This window comes from Leiobunum rupestre, chromosome 2, assembly GCF_980474605.1.
Source record: "Leiobunum rupestre chromosome 2, qqLeiRupe1.1.hap1, whole genome shotgun sequence".
NCBI classification, from domain to species: Eukaryota; Metazoa; Arthropoda; class Arachnida; order Opiliones; family Sclerosomatidae; genus Leiobunum; species Leiobunum rupestre.
Genome location: NC_143385.1, coordinates 73,915,848 through 73,930,792, shown reverse-complemented (window position 1 = coordinate 73,930,792; position 14,945 = coordinate 73,915,848).

The window sequence follows — 14,945 nt, the reverse complement described above, 5'->3', positions numbered from 1 at the left end:
TTATCGTTTCAAACAATCGTAATTTGGCTTCACCAACTTGTAAATTTTTCAAGCTCGAATTTTCACTGATAAATAAATTGTTTTTCGTCGAGTGAACAATTTTTAAGGGTTTTCGATGACGGCCTACAACTTTATAATAGAAATTTTTTATCTCGCACCTAGTGGTCGAAAAATAATTTTTCAAAATTGGTGAAAAACATTACCGAAAACGCTCAAATTTCTCAAACTGATGTCCCCCGGTATAGAGAATTGACCTTCCAAATTTGAAATCGGTACTATAAATAGTTTTTGAAAAAAAACACTTTTCCGAGCAAAAAAAAAAGACCCTGTATGTATATATATAAAAAACCGTGATAAATAGTAAAACCCACTTATTTTTCAATTAATACATTTCAGATACACAAATTAATTAAATAAAAGTATTTAAATAAGAATTGCTTCACTAAATTATGCATTTGTACTTTAAATAATACCTGATTTTGAAATTATATTAGAATAATTATATTGTTAAACTTCTTTCATTTTTAAAAATGTAGTATAAAATGAAAGATATTATAATTAAAACATTTCTTAATTTCTTTATTACCTAAAAATATTTACAATATTTACAAATTTTTATATTGTTTAACTTCTTTCATTTTTAAAAATGTAATTGCTTGACTTAAATAAAGCGTGAAAATTATTAGTTTCAAATGATATTTACAAATCTTATCAACTCTAAAGTCCATTTTTCAGGTATTAGTAAGTATTTCATACAAACTAACTTTTAAAATATGGATTTAGTTCGTAAATAAAATTCTTTTAAATTACTTTGAAGGACTCTTTATACGTTTTGAATTTGAATAATATTAAAAACAATAATCTAAGATACCCTTTAAAGTTAAATTCCTTTAGTTTATCAGTAAAACCACTTACTTTAAGTATTTTTTTAATCCGTTCGGTCTAATAGTAGATTACGCACCTATAATCCATGATGTTTTCATTTAAATTCGAATTATAACGAATTGAAAGTTTGAAGAAAATATTAATTTAGTTTGTAAATGAAATCCTTTTATAGTACTCTGAAGGGCTCTTAATACGTTTTGAACTTACAAAATAAATTAATGTACTAAGTTACGTTTAAAAGAACCTTTTGTAACAATTCCAATATATATGTATATATATAAAAAACCGTGATAAATAGTAAAACCCACTTATTTTTCAATTAATACATTTCAGATACACAAATTAATTAAATAAAAGTATTTAAATAAGAATTGCTTCACTAAATTATGCATTTGTACTTTAAATAATACCTGATTTTGAAATTATATTAGAATAATTATATTGTTGAACTTCTTTCATTTTTAAAAATGTAGTATAAAATGAAAGATATTATAATTAAAACATTTCTTAATTTCTTTATTACCTAAAAATATTTACAATATTTACAAATTTTTATATTGTTTAACTTCTTTCATTTTTAAAAATGTAATTGCTTGACTTAAATAAAGCGTGAAAATTATTAGTTTCAAATGATATTTACAAATCTTATCAACTCTAAAGTCCATTTTTCAGGTATTAGTAAGTATTTCATACAAACTAACTTTTAAAATATGGATTTAGTTCGTAAATAAAATTCTTTTAAATTACTTTGAAGGACTCTTTATACGTTTTGAATTTGAATAATATTAAAAACAATAATCTAAGATACCCTTTAAAGTTAAATTCCTTTAGTTTATCAGTAAAACCACTTACTTTAAGTATTTTTTAATCCGTTCGGTCTAATAGTAGATTACGCACCTATAATCCATGATGTTTTCATTTAAATTCGAATTATAACGAATTGAAAGTTTGAAGAAAATATTAATTTAGTTTGTAAATGAAATCCTTTTATAGTACTCTGAAGGGCTCTTAATACGTTTTGAACTTCCAAAATAAATTAATGTACTAAGTTACGTTTAAAAGAACCTTTTGTAACAATTCCAATATATATATATATATATAAAAAACCGTGATAAATAGTAAAACCCAATTATTTTTCAATAAATACATTTCAGATACACAAATTAATTAAATAAAAGTATTTAAATAAGAATTGCTTCACTAAATTATGCATTTGTACTTTAAATAATACCTGATTTTGAAATTATATTAGAATAATTATATTGTTAAACTTCTTTCATTTTTAAAAATGTAGTAGAAAATGAAAGATATTTTAATTAAAACATTTCTTAATTTCTTTATTACCTAAAAATATTTACAATATTTACAAATTTTTATATTGTTTAACTTCTTTCATTTTTAAAAATGTAATTGCTTGACTTAAATAAAGCGTGAAAATTATTAGTTTCAAATGATATTTACAAATCTTATCAACTCTAAAGTCTGTTTGTTTTATTTAAAAAATAGGCTTGTTCACTTTCGATTATTTAAACATTTAACAATTTTTATTTAACTATTGGTTATTTAAATAAATACCACTTTTATTCAAATAAATGCTTGGTTGGGTAAAAAACACAATTAAATAAGTTAAAATGATATTCTTTTTACCAACGTTTTTTAAATTGTAGTAATTACTACCTATATTTGCATTTCAGAAATCTATTTTAACATATTGAACGCCAAGAAAAGAGGCTTTTGTAGTATTTACTACCTATATTTGCATTTCAGAAATCTATTTTAACATATTGAACGCCAAGAAAAGAGGCTTTTGTAGTATTTACTACCTATATTTACATATTGGAATGTAATTTAACGTATTGAAGGTAGAGTATAGAGATTTTGCAGTATTTACTACCTACATTTGCATTTCAGAAATCTATTTTAACATATTGAACGCCAAGAAAAGAGGCTTTTGTAGTATTTTTCCTCCTATATTTACATATTGGAATGTAATTTAACGTATTGAAGGTAAAGTATAGAGATTTTGTAGTATTTTACTACCTATATTGGCATTTCGGAATAATATTTTAACGTGTTGAATGTAGAGTATAGAGAGTGTTGTAGTATTTTTCTTCCTACGTGACTACACCGGAAACGTCTCTGTGTTATTCGCTTTAGTAATCAAGCCGACTCTGAACATATGTTTTACTCTTTATTCTACGAGGTTTAAACATACACCATTTCAGTACATTCTTAACTTATTCCATACGCTATTTAAAACACATGCGATAAAGATAACGAGGAAACAAGTTAACTCTGAACATATATGTTATGCTCTATACGTGAAGGATGTTGTAAGCTTAAATTCATAATGGTTAATGTGTAGTATTTTTCTACCTTTTTACATTTTATAGTATTTCTTTATCTATATTTGTGTATCGGAAATGTATTTTAACGTATCGAACGTAGAGTAAATTTTTTTTTATATTTTCTTTATATATTTGCGTATCAGAGTTGTGTGTTGTCGTATTAAAAGAAGAAAAAGGAACTTTTCATAGTGTTATTCTACCTATTTACATATCGGAAATGTATTTATATTTTACCGTATTTAAAATATAGGTAATTGTTTTTATTGGCTTGACTTAAATAAAGCGTGAAAGTTATTAGTTTCAAAATGATATTTACAAATCTTATCCACACAAATTTAATTTAATTTTAATTTTAGTGTTTTATACACTCTTAAAACAGTTGGGTTAAAATCGACCCAAAATGGGTTATTTTTGTAACCCAACGCTGGGTCAGTATTTACCCTACCCTTTTCTGGGTTATTTAAATTTCAACCCAGAAATGGTTAGAACTTGCAACCCAAAGTTGGGTTGTTACGTTTTAACCCACAGTTGGGTTACAAGAATAACATAAACTGGGTTATTTTTCGCAACACAAAACTGTGTTAATATCTAAAACAACCCATTTTGGGTTGCAATAATAACCCAATTTGGGCTCTTTTTTAAACTGAAACAACCCATTTTTGGTTGCAATAAAAACCCATTTTGGGCTCTTTTTTAAACTGAAACACCCCATTTTTGGTTGCAATAATAACCCAATTTGGGCTCTTTTTTAAACTGAAACACCCCATTTTTGGTTGCAATAATAACCCAATTTGGGCTCTTTTTTAAACTGAAACACCCCATTTTTAGTTGCAATTATAACCCATTTTCGGCTTTTATTTACCCAAACCACCCATTATTGGTTACAATTATAGTCCTATTTGAGGTCTTTTTAAAATTTTAATCCATAACTGGGTTAATATCCCATCAATAACAGCCCAATTTTGGTTGCCTTACAAAACAAAACTCTGAAGGAATCCATATTTGGGTTACAAAGGGACACAAATATAGTTGGTTTCCAGACTATATATAAAATAGTCATAATTCTGGACCTGTATTTACTTACATTTAGCTTAAAAATACACTCATTTAGTTTATATATACCGAAACTTCGTAACATTCTTAGTAAAAGAATCAAAACTATCTCTGATTCACCTAAAAGAATCCTTTCTAGCCTAAGCAGGTATAACCTAGCCCGTTCATCTACCCTTTGTGAATACAATCAATAAATACCAAACTCAATCACTTAAGAAATTTTTTTATTTTCAAAATGTTGTTGTAAATAGTTAAATTATGACATTATTGTATTTTAAAAATTATATTGTTCTTTGGTTTTTTTAAGTTAAAATTTTAACTCAACAGAACTATTATGTTACAAATTTTTAAGATACCTGCATTTTACCACAACTGTCAGCAAAATACTAATATTAAACTGTGGTAAAACCAATTAAAAATTGTTTATTACAAAACTTAAAAAACATATAAACCATATGAAAAGGAATTTGACTTAAAACTGCTTTTTTCTTCACAAATTATAAAAAGTTCAGCCTCGCTATATAAAAGTATATTATCTTAAAAAATAACAATGAAAGACTAGATTTAAAAGTTCAGTGAAATTAGGATTAAAAAAATGTAACTATAATTACGAAAAATTTTAACAAGTTGTTCAACTTATGTGAAAAATATAATTATTACACATTTTGGCTGAATACATCTTAGATTCACGAAAGTTCAGTCTCACAAATTTAGTAATTTTCGTTAATTTAATTACTTGAAAGTTAAATCTCAAAAATAAACTGATGTTCACAATGGGCAACAAGTACCAAAACCTCAGTTACTTTTACAAAGGAAATAAACCAAAAATCCTAATTTTTGAGAGCAAGATTTGACTAATTATTTTAAAAATAGCAACAATGAGTCTGAATTAGGTCAGAAATAGAGGTATGATATAGAAATTATTTTTCAAAAACATTTATAAAAGTGTTAGTGTGGGAAATATCCATAAAAGTACCAAAACCTCAGTTACTTTTACAAGGGAAAGTAACCAAACATTCTCATTTTTAAGAGCAGGATTTAACTAATTATTTTATAAATAGCAACAATGAGTCTGAAATAGGTCAGAAATAGAGCTATGGTACTGAGTTGATTTAAAAAACAATTATAAAAGTGTTAGTGTGGGCAATAACCATAAAAGTACCAAAACCTCAGTTACTTTTACAATAGAAAGTAACCAAAAATCCTAATTTTTAAGAGCAGGATTTAACTAATAATTTTACAAATAGTAAAAATAAGTTTGAAATAGGTCAGAAATATCGGTATGATAAAAATATGATTTTTCAAAAACATTTATAGAAGTGCTAGTCTGTGAAAGTTTCATAAATGTTTCGTATCACTCGTTGTATAACAAGGGATGAAGACCAAAAATCCTCATATTTAAGAGCAGGATTTAACTAATTATTTTATAAATAGCAACAATGAGACTGAAACCATACCTCTATTTCTGACCTATCTCAGACTCATTGTGGCTATTAAATAAATTATTAGATAAATCCTGCTCTTAAAAATGACAATTTTTGATTTCTTACCCTTGTTGAAAGTAACAGAGGTTTTGGTACTTTTATGGATATTGTCCACATTAACACTTTTATAATTTTTTAAAAAATAAATTCAGTACCATACCTCTATTTCTGACCTATTTCAGACTCATTGTGGGTATTTATAAAATAATTAGTCAAATCCTGCTTATAAAAAGGAGGTTTTTGGTCTTCCTCCCTTGTTAAATCAACGGGATTTACGAAACATTTATGACACTTTCACAGACTAGCACTTTTATGGATATTTCTGACAATAAAACTTTTATAAATTTTTAAAAATCAATTCAGTACCATACTATGGTACTGATTTGATTTTTAAAAAATTATAAAAGTGTTAGCGTGGGAATTACCCATAAAATGTGTTTCATGATTCGGGCAGTTTCATCGCAAAGAGGCCATTAACCAACTGAAATATTACAATCAGATTATTTTTCTATTAAGCTATGTAGTAGAAATTACATCTTTGAATGTTCCCACTTAAAAGGTACAACTGGTAAAATGACTTGGAGTTAGTAATATATTTTAAATTCGGTTATGCGAAAGTGAATTTTTTTTTCACTAAACTTCATATTCTAAGAGACCTATTCAATTTGAAAATTAATTTATATATACAAAGTATCAGGTTTAATAGATAAAAATTTTGATACGTATGAGTAAATAAATTAAAGAGACTTAAACGGTTTTAAATTCACAATATTTTTATTTATAAATATATTACTAACTCTTCAGGGATTTTTACAAGTCTGACGATATAATGGTAAAACTTTGGGACGAAAAACATTTGTGAGCTTAATAGTTAGAAGTTTTACCATTATATCGTCAGACTTGTAAAAATCCCTGAAGAAGGTGGAAGAGTTCCTCCGAAACGTTGGATGTTATAAATAAATATATTGTGAATTTAAAACTGTTTAAGTCTCTTTTAATTAAGTTTTTTCTCTTTACTTCTATGAGTAATTAGATTGGATATAAATCTCTTTGTGTTTGACCACTTGGGCAGTTTATCGCAAAGAGGTTATAAACAAAGAGATATTGTATGAAATATTTTTGTATTTACCAAGTAGTGTTTTTTGTTCGATATAGTGTACTTTACAGCGTACTTCCAACTTTCTTCAAAACCATCAGATATTCAGCCCCGTTCGCTATTGAGCTTACAAAAATTAAATTTTTCCCAATGGTTGGATAATATATTTCATCTATGATTTTTAAGTTAATTTGGTTATGGTAGATTATCATATTCAATAATTTTAAGAAGACACATCTAATTCCACGATCTAGGCGCATTTGGTATATGTAATAGTTTACTTAAACATATATTATAGAACGCAATCTGCTTTTGCAATTGTGCAAAGGTCTATTTATTATTATTATTACTTTTGGTTATTCTGGCAACACTTAAGCCTAACACTTTGAAGCATGCATGTTTAGGCTTATTGGGGAAATAACCTTGAATGGACCTGTTCATGGATGACTTTTACCCTAAATATTTATTATGAAGATGCTGCACAATAAAGTCGTTAAACTAATTATCTTCACCGTATAATTGAAAAGGTAAAAAGAATAAAATCAACATTCACTCACTCGAAAAAACGCTGCTTACGCGCGAAAAATATGGCGTCGCGCGACTTACTGACGCATCGTTACGATAGTGACGTCATAATTAATTTTCCCGCGAATTTTGTAACTCAATTTTGGGTTGTAAGAACATGTGACCCAAAATTGGTTAATAACAACCCAGAATGGGTTTAAAAAATAACCAAAATTTTGGGTTAGACATTTCGACCCAGTTTTTTGACCCAGAACAAAATGTAAGAAAAACCATAACCCAAAACTAGTCAATTTTAGCCATTTTTGGGTTAAAACTAAAACAACCCAAAATATTTAACCCAACTGTTTTAAGAGTGTAGTATCTTTCTGACTATATTTGTGTATAAGAATTATATTTTACCGTATTTAAATAGTAATAAAAGCGAATTGAAAGTTTGAAGAAAATATGAATTAAGTTCGTAAATAAAATCCTTTTATAGTACTTTGAAGGACTCTTAATACGTTTTCAACTTGAATAAAATTAAAAACAATAATCTAAGATACCCTTTAAAGTTAAATTCCTTTAGAGTTTATCAGTAAAACCACTTTAAGTATTTTTTCAATCCTTATACCTATATTTACATATTGGAATTGTTACAAAAGGTTCTTTTAAACGTAACTTAGTACACTAATTAAGTATTTTTAATTTACCGTAATTAAAATATAGGTAAGTGGTTTTTATCTTATTTTATACCTACGGAAGCGATAAATAAATTAAAGCAATAAATTTTTGGAGTTTGGAGATGGGTGGGAAAAAAAAATAAGGCTCTTCGTTTTTCCAACTGCTTTTCTGATGTACCCAAAAATGGACCAAAATAGAACAAAAGTACCCTTAAAACGACCAAAGTCACCATTTTCGGCCCTATGTACCCCATTTCGGACCAAAAGTACCCCAAACTGGACCTATTAGCTTTATTGTAATGTTAAACTCCCATAGAGATTCCCCTAAAAGAAAAAAACTTGCGGTCCAATTTTGGGTACATGAATTATTTCGGAGAGGGAATCCATGTTTTAAATTCAAATTAACCGCGCGCCCGGGCAATCCGCGCCTCCCAGGTAATCCACGCACGCGCGCGCTATCTTCCTGCCTAGGTTATCAAGTATCATACAACTTACATAATTTCTACTTATTTCGTACGATAAAACGCGATCGAGATATTCGTTTTAAGAAATACTCGTGAGATTGGTTCAAGTGTCAAGCATACTACAATGATATTAAAATGAAGTTTAAAAATATTTCCATTCTACTTTAACAACGAATATTCCATGACGTCAAAACACTTCAATTCAAATTAACCGCGTCCCCCGGGGTAATCTGCGCACGCGTCGCCTAGGTTATCAATTTTTACATCATTTCAACTTATTCCGTACGATAAAACTTGATAAGATATACGTTCAAGTATCTTTCGAGATAAGCGTAGATAAATGAACAAGTTGGCCTGGACATAATATGTTGATATACGGGAAAACAAATCGTCGCGAGAAATACCCTAAATACATTGACTTTTCGATGATTTTACCCCCATTTCATCCCTTAAATCCCGGATTTCGATCCCGAACCCAAACCCGAACCCGGGTTCGGAGTGTCGACCTCACTTTCCTTCTACTCTAGCTCAACCAAAATTACATAAAACTCATTTTAATGTACGCGAATCCATCGAGATTTAAAAAAATAAATCTGCGCAATTTTTAAACCGTGACGATGGTCCCTTTAACTTATCCACGTTTTCTCCACTTTTTAAATGTTTTTATGGTCCTCACCCTCTCCCACACAACAAACCAATTCCTCCTCTCGCAGAATCCCCCATTCCGACAATAGTAGCCTCGCGCGCGAACGAGGATATCGAGCCCGTTGCTCCTATAACCCTTCGACGGTCGACTCGCCTTCGGGAAAAAACGCTCGCGGCTATAGAACAGTAGCCACTATATGTATAAAGCGCATCAATATTTTGTCGTCCCAAATTTTTACCATTATACTGTCAGACTTGTAAAAATCCCTGAAGAAGGAGGAGGAACAGTTCCTCCGAAACGTTGGATTTTTTAAATAAATAAATTGTGAATTTTAAAACCGTTTTAAGTCTCTTTTCATTTAGTTTTTCACAATGTGCTTCTCTTCACTTCTGTATATAACTCGTGAAACCTAATATTTTAGCGATCAGGGTGCAAAATCCCGGCCAGCTAGGGCAGATCAAGTTGCGAGTGTAAATACGGCTACTGCATTTTTCACTTTGCCAGTTGGTGTTAGAAATTTTCTATCGCAACCAAAGTCTCACGCCGCATATCCTTTTATTATTACTAATACCTCGGAATGTTATTAAATTTCATTTTGCACGTATTGGCCGTGTCCGAAGGTAAAGTAGTCTTACTCGCCACTCATATCAGTTATGTATAGGGTGATTGAAATAGTGTTTATAATTACGGCTGGACAGGGTGAATAATAAAGCGTTGTTATTAACTTTTCTTTGAGGTAAAATTTCACTTGGATTTTAAATATACATGGTGGTTGAAAAAACGCTCATTTTCCACCCAATTCCTTTTAGGTTATAAAAGTGTGTTAACTAAATTTATGTACAAGGCGATTGAAGATTTACTCAAATTTAAATTCCTTTATTAATATTTCTCAAAAACTATTTATAATAGAACACTGAAATTTTCAGGATTTACGTTTTACGTAAAGAAAATATAATTTTTTTTACCGATAGGTGCTAGTTGAAAAGTTTCAACAAGACACTTGTAAAATACACTCGAAAAGCTAATAGTAACGTTGGTCATAAAGGGTCAATTGTCGCTAAGGTATGAGGTTTTGAAAAAAAAACAAGTTGTTAGTTGGAGGCAATAACTATTTTTTTCAGAAAGCTGTTCTTAAGAATGTTTTCCTCAATTGAATTTTTTCAAACAATCAATGTTTTTCATTTCTAAGCTTGAATTAATTTAATAGTTGTAACAAATAAATAATGTTTAAAATTAAAAACTAATCACAAAACTTGTTCAATTATTCCGCCGTCATGGTAAGAAATCTTCTTTGGATCGTATCGGGAGTAACCCATGTCAATTATATTTGTAATTGCTTTCAAAATGTATATTGTTTGAATATTCAATTCGGCACAAAATAATACGTAAGATCCGATAGTATGGTTGGTACTAGCCAAATCGTTGATATACCTTTTCAACATATAGTGAAATTTCGAAAAAAAAAACTTTTTTAGCGTACTTTTGGTCTCATTCGACTCGGCGTCCAAACATACTACAGAAACGATACCCAGCTTGACCCGATTGTTAAAGTTAACATTTGGGGATTTTGTTTTCATATTAGAGAAAAAACCACGTGATTCAGTACAAATTCGGCTATAACTCGGAAACAGTTCATCCTACGGCACAATTCGGTGAGAGCCTCCATTTGCCCCCCCAAACTGTATTGGCCACCCCGCATCGCTGCGGACTCATCGGATCCTCAAAGTAGACACCAAACGAGAATTTTTAGGCCATATTGCAAGTTGGGACGAATTTTGCCGATGGAGAGCCCTTTTTGGTAAATTGGAACAATAGCCCCGCCACTCCCTTTGCCCCCCTTTCTAGACCCCCCTTATAGTACTTTTTAAGGAGATTCCTATGGTGCAAAATAATTTCCCCGCAAAGCATTATTTTAAAAGGTAATTAAAAGTTTCCCAAAGACTATACATTGGCGGCTGACGGCGCGGCGGCGCGCACTCGATTACTCGAGCGCTGGGTGGCCGGACCGGTACCCCCCCCCCCCCAGCCCCGTTCTTATAATCATCATGGGTGCATATATAAACCCCAGGGCAGTAGCTAGAGAAAATGACGTAATTTTGGCGCCCCCTAATATAATAATATGGAACAATTTCGGCGCCCCTATATCCAATTGCGCCCAGTCCTAGCTACGGCCCTGATAAACTACATAAAATATATCTACTTAAGTATTAATTCCCTAAAAATAATGTTTCGCATTAAAAACAAAAACTTTTAACCGCAATTTATTATTTAGAAAGATATGATAAATGTAACATTGTTACTTTCCATCAATTTTTACCACGGAAAATACGACATATTTCGAGATTTTGTACGTGTAAACTAAAAGTAACACTGGACTCGTAATCGAAGTATTGGCGCCATAGCTGCACGCCCGTGTTGGACTCGGGCTCGTCTCAAATTTTTACAGAAATGTGTTAAGCTCGTGTTAAGCTTTATTTTTTTCTGTGGACTCACCTCAGTCTCATTTGATTTACATTTTTTCGCTCGTCTCGTCTCGCGCTCAATTTTCTTAAGTTAATGAATTTGGACTCATCTCGGGCTCTTCTCACCTAAACAATTCGTTTTGGACTCGTCTCGTACTAGGTCTCTGAATAAATATTAGAAGGCTCACTCGTTTTGAGTCCGCGGCTCAACACAAATTTAGCTATACTTTACTTATAGAAAACCATACTTTTTTCTCTAGAGATAAAAATTATATTTTTATTAAAAAGAAAACGGTAGAAAGCAGAGCCAATCTGAGGACCGTGGCGAAAGTTACTCGCGAGCCCTTTAGTTAAAATGGAAGCTGGAGGGGGGGGAGGGCTAACATGATTTGGCACCCCCACGCCTTGTACACATTGTCCAAGTTATCCCCCTTGAGCCTTTTTAATCCTTCTGATTTTAACCCACCCCCCTGTTGTCTCTTTGATGGGCCCCTATCAGTCCTTCGTGGGCGATTTACAGCACTACCCCGGGGATTTTGCCCCCTCCTCCACGGTCTTGAGGAGTTCACAAGATTTTTAGTGACAAATAAATTATAAGCTTTAAGTCATTGTCTTGTGCCCTACGGAATTTTAACCATTGCTATAGTATAGTATCCTCCAATCCAGGGACGGCGATCCCGTGGGGGCTCCGGGGCCAGTGTCCCCAAAGAGAAAAAAGTAGGCGCAGCCGCGCAGAGCCCCCACTGAAAAATATTTGTTCGGAAAGCCCCAAGACCAATTTTAAATTATTGTTTTTAATTTATTAAAATGTATTTATTTGCTGTTACTAAAGAAGGGTACATAAAAATAAATAAGCATAAGTTTTAGTCCTATAAAATGTTTAACCCAAAATATATCCGTCGCGTACACAGCTTTATCAAAATATTTTAATTATCCGAAGACAACGACTTTGAATTAATTATAAATGAATTCAAATATCAGAAAAACACTTTTATAGAAATATTAATATTACCTATTTTAGTTTGATGTAAATAAATTTAATATGAAAAAAAAATCCCCCACCATAATTTTTGCGATCGCCGCCGCTGCTCCAATCGCTTTTGGTTCCCCTTAATTTGTGTACCCTGGTTTATGTAATAAATAGCAATACTTAATCCGATCAGTGGCGGCGCCAGGAATTTTCGCGAGGGTAGGCAAACCAAATAAATGGGCCCCCGATCCGGGACCCCCTTTTCTCAACGAAATGCTTCAATAAAATAAAGTAGTGATGTACATGACGAACAAAAAAGTTCTAACAACAGTAAAACGAGTCCAAATATAACAGAACTGGCTTTATTTACTAGGAGATATATCAAAAATTTATAATTACATTATCGACAATTGTTTCATTGTTATTTGAGTAAATTCGGGTTTAGAAAACGGGAACCAAATGCACTTTACTGCTCCGGCCGGGCTTCTCAGCTAGTTGAGTAAATTAGGGTTTTGAAAACGGGAACAAAATGCACTTTACTTTAAATATGCATATTAAATATTTTTTTAAATTGCAAACGTTTAATAGTGCAGAATATCATATCTTGTAATATTAACATATATTTGATTTCTTTGATTAGTTTAAGATGTAATTATGATAAAACGTTTTTGTACACAATATTTTTATTTTCTCCGTTTGGAGTAAGTATGTACAGGTTATTTGCAGCTCCAACTCTTGAGCACGCCACATAAAGCATGGGTTTCCCGCAGTTTTAAGTGACTGTCCTAGCGCTTTATTAATTGTCATTGCGAAGCTAAGATTGATTGGAAATTGCAGGCGTTTAAAATCAAATGGCATATCGGTTGGTATTATGGGTATGCGTGGAATGAATACGGCCCGGGCAAAGGTGTCTGCGTCAGGGGCGTAGGAACGTTCTAGAAGTTGGAGGGGGCAAAGATACACGAAAAGGGGTCTGGAGAATGGTTTTTAATTTTTAATGGAGTGTAGCTTCTCCAAATGCATGTGTACTTGTTACTACTATGTAAATTGGCGGGAAAAGACTGAAATTTAAACACAGTTGAGGTTCTATAAACTGTATATGCTTTTAAAATGATAATTTGAGCCTATTGAAGATTTCAACTGACCAAAGGTTGGAGGGGGCAATAACAATAGTAGCCCCTCCCAGCAAAATTCTAGGGAGGGGCATTGCCCCCCCCTGCCCCTCCCGGTTCCTACGCCCCTGGTCTGCGTGACACAGATAGAGAGGGGAGGGGTGGGCTGAGAAAAGAGAACGAACGCAAGCGAAAAGGGTCGAAGGTCATGCCATGCAGCAGCTAAGTGTGTCTCTTAATACCCGCATCTCTTGACAGCGTGAGGTCAGGGGTTTCGGTCTTGCGGTCACCGGTTATTGGTCCCGTGGTCAAAAACTACGAAGGTTAGCAATCTCAAGACGCCCCTAAAACCTGACGGCAGGGGCCACAATACCACTGGCCAAATTTCGTGGGAATCGGACAATTATCTTGGGCGTGCATAGAAGGTAACAAACCAATATATATATATATATATATATATACAAACATCAGATTTTATTTATATAGATTTTATCTCTTGGGACAATTTTGAGACCCTTTCTAGATCAATTTGAGGCCCCTTATAGGGTGATTTTGGGGCCCCTCAAAAATTTAAGGTAGGCAGTGGCCTACCTGGCCTACCCCCTAGCGCCGCCACTGAATCCGATCATATGAAAACTGCCATGTCTAACACTTCTCCTACAAATTAAGAGACTAACTAAATCTACTTTATGCGTTATAACATAAAATAACATTTGCCACTAACATTATAAGGTTAAAATATAGAAAGTACAGTTGTAGAGTTTGCTTAGAAAAATAAATGCACCTCCAAAAACCACAGGCCTCTGCTGCCGCTAAGGTTACAAAATAAACACGGCGAAAGCGTACATAATTTTGACCGTCGAATGAACGAAAGCTCGGAACAATCGTGAAATGCGCGGTTAAAAACGAACTTTTCAAAAATAAACGTGGGTCACGTGGGTGCAAAGGTCCCATGACTCGCATCATCGACTTAACAGCCAATAGAATTCGGTTCACTCAATTATTTTTCAGGGGTGGACTTCTATTGAAGAGTTCGTCCTCCGAACGAATATTTAAGGACTCGGTCTCAAACTCACAAATTGGCTCAAAATTGAGACGAGCCCGTGCAGCTATGATTGGCGCCTCACGGCGCCGCGCACTCACTTCGCTCGAGCGCCACCCCAGCCCCATTCTTGCTAATCAAGCTGTACCATCTATAACGCGACCTAGAGGACAGTACCTAGTGCGAATTAAACAAGGGA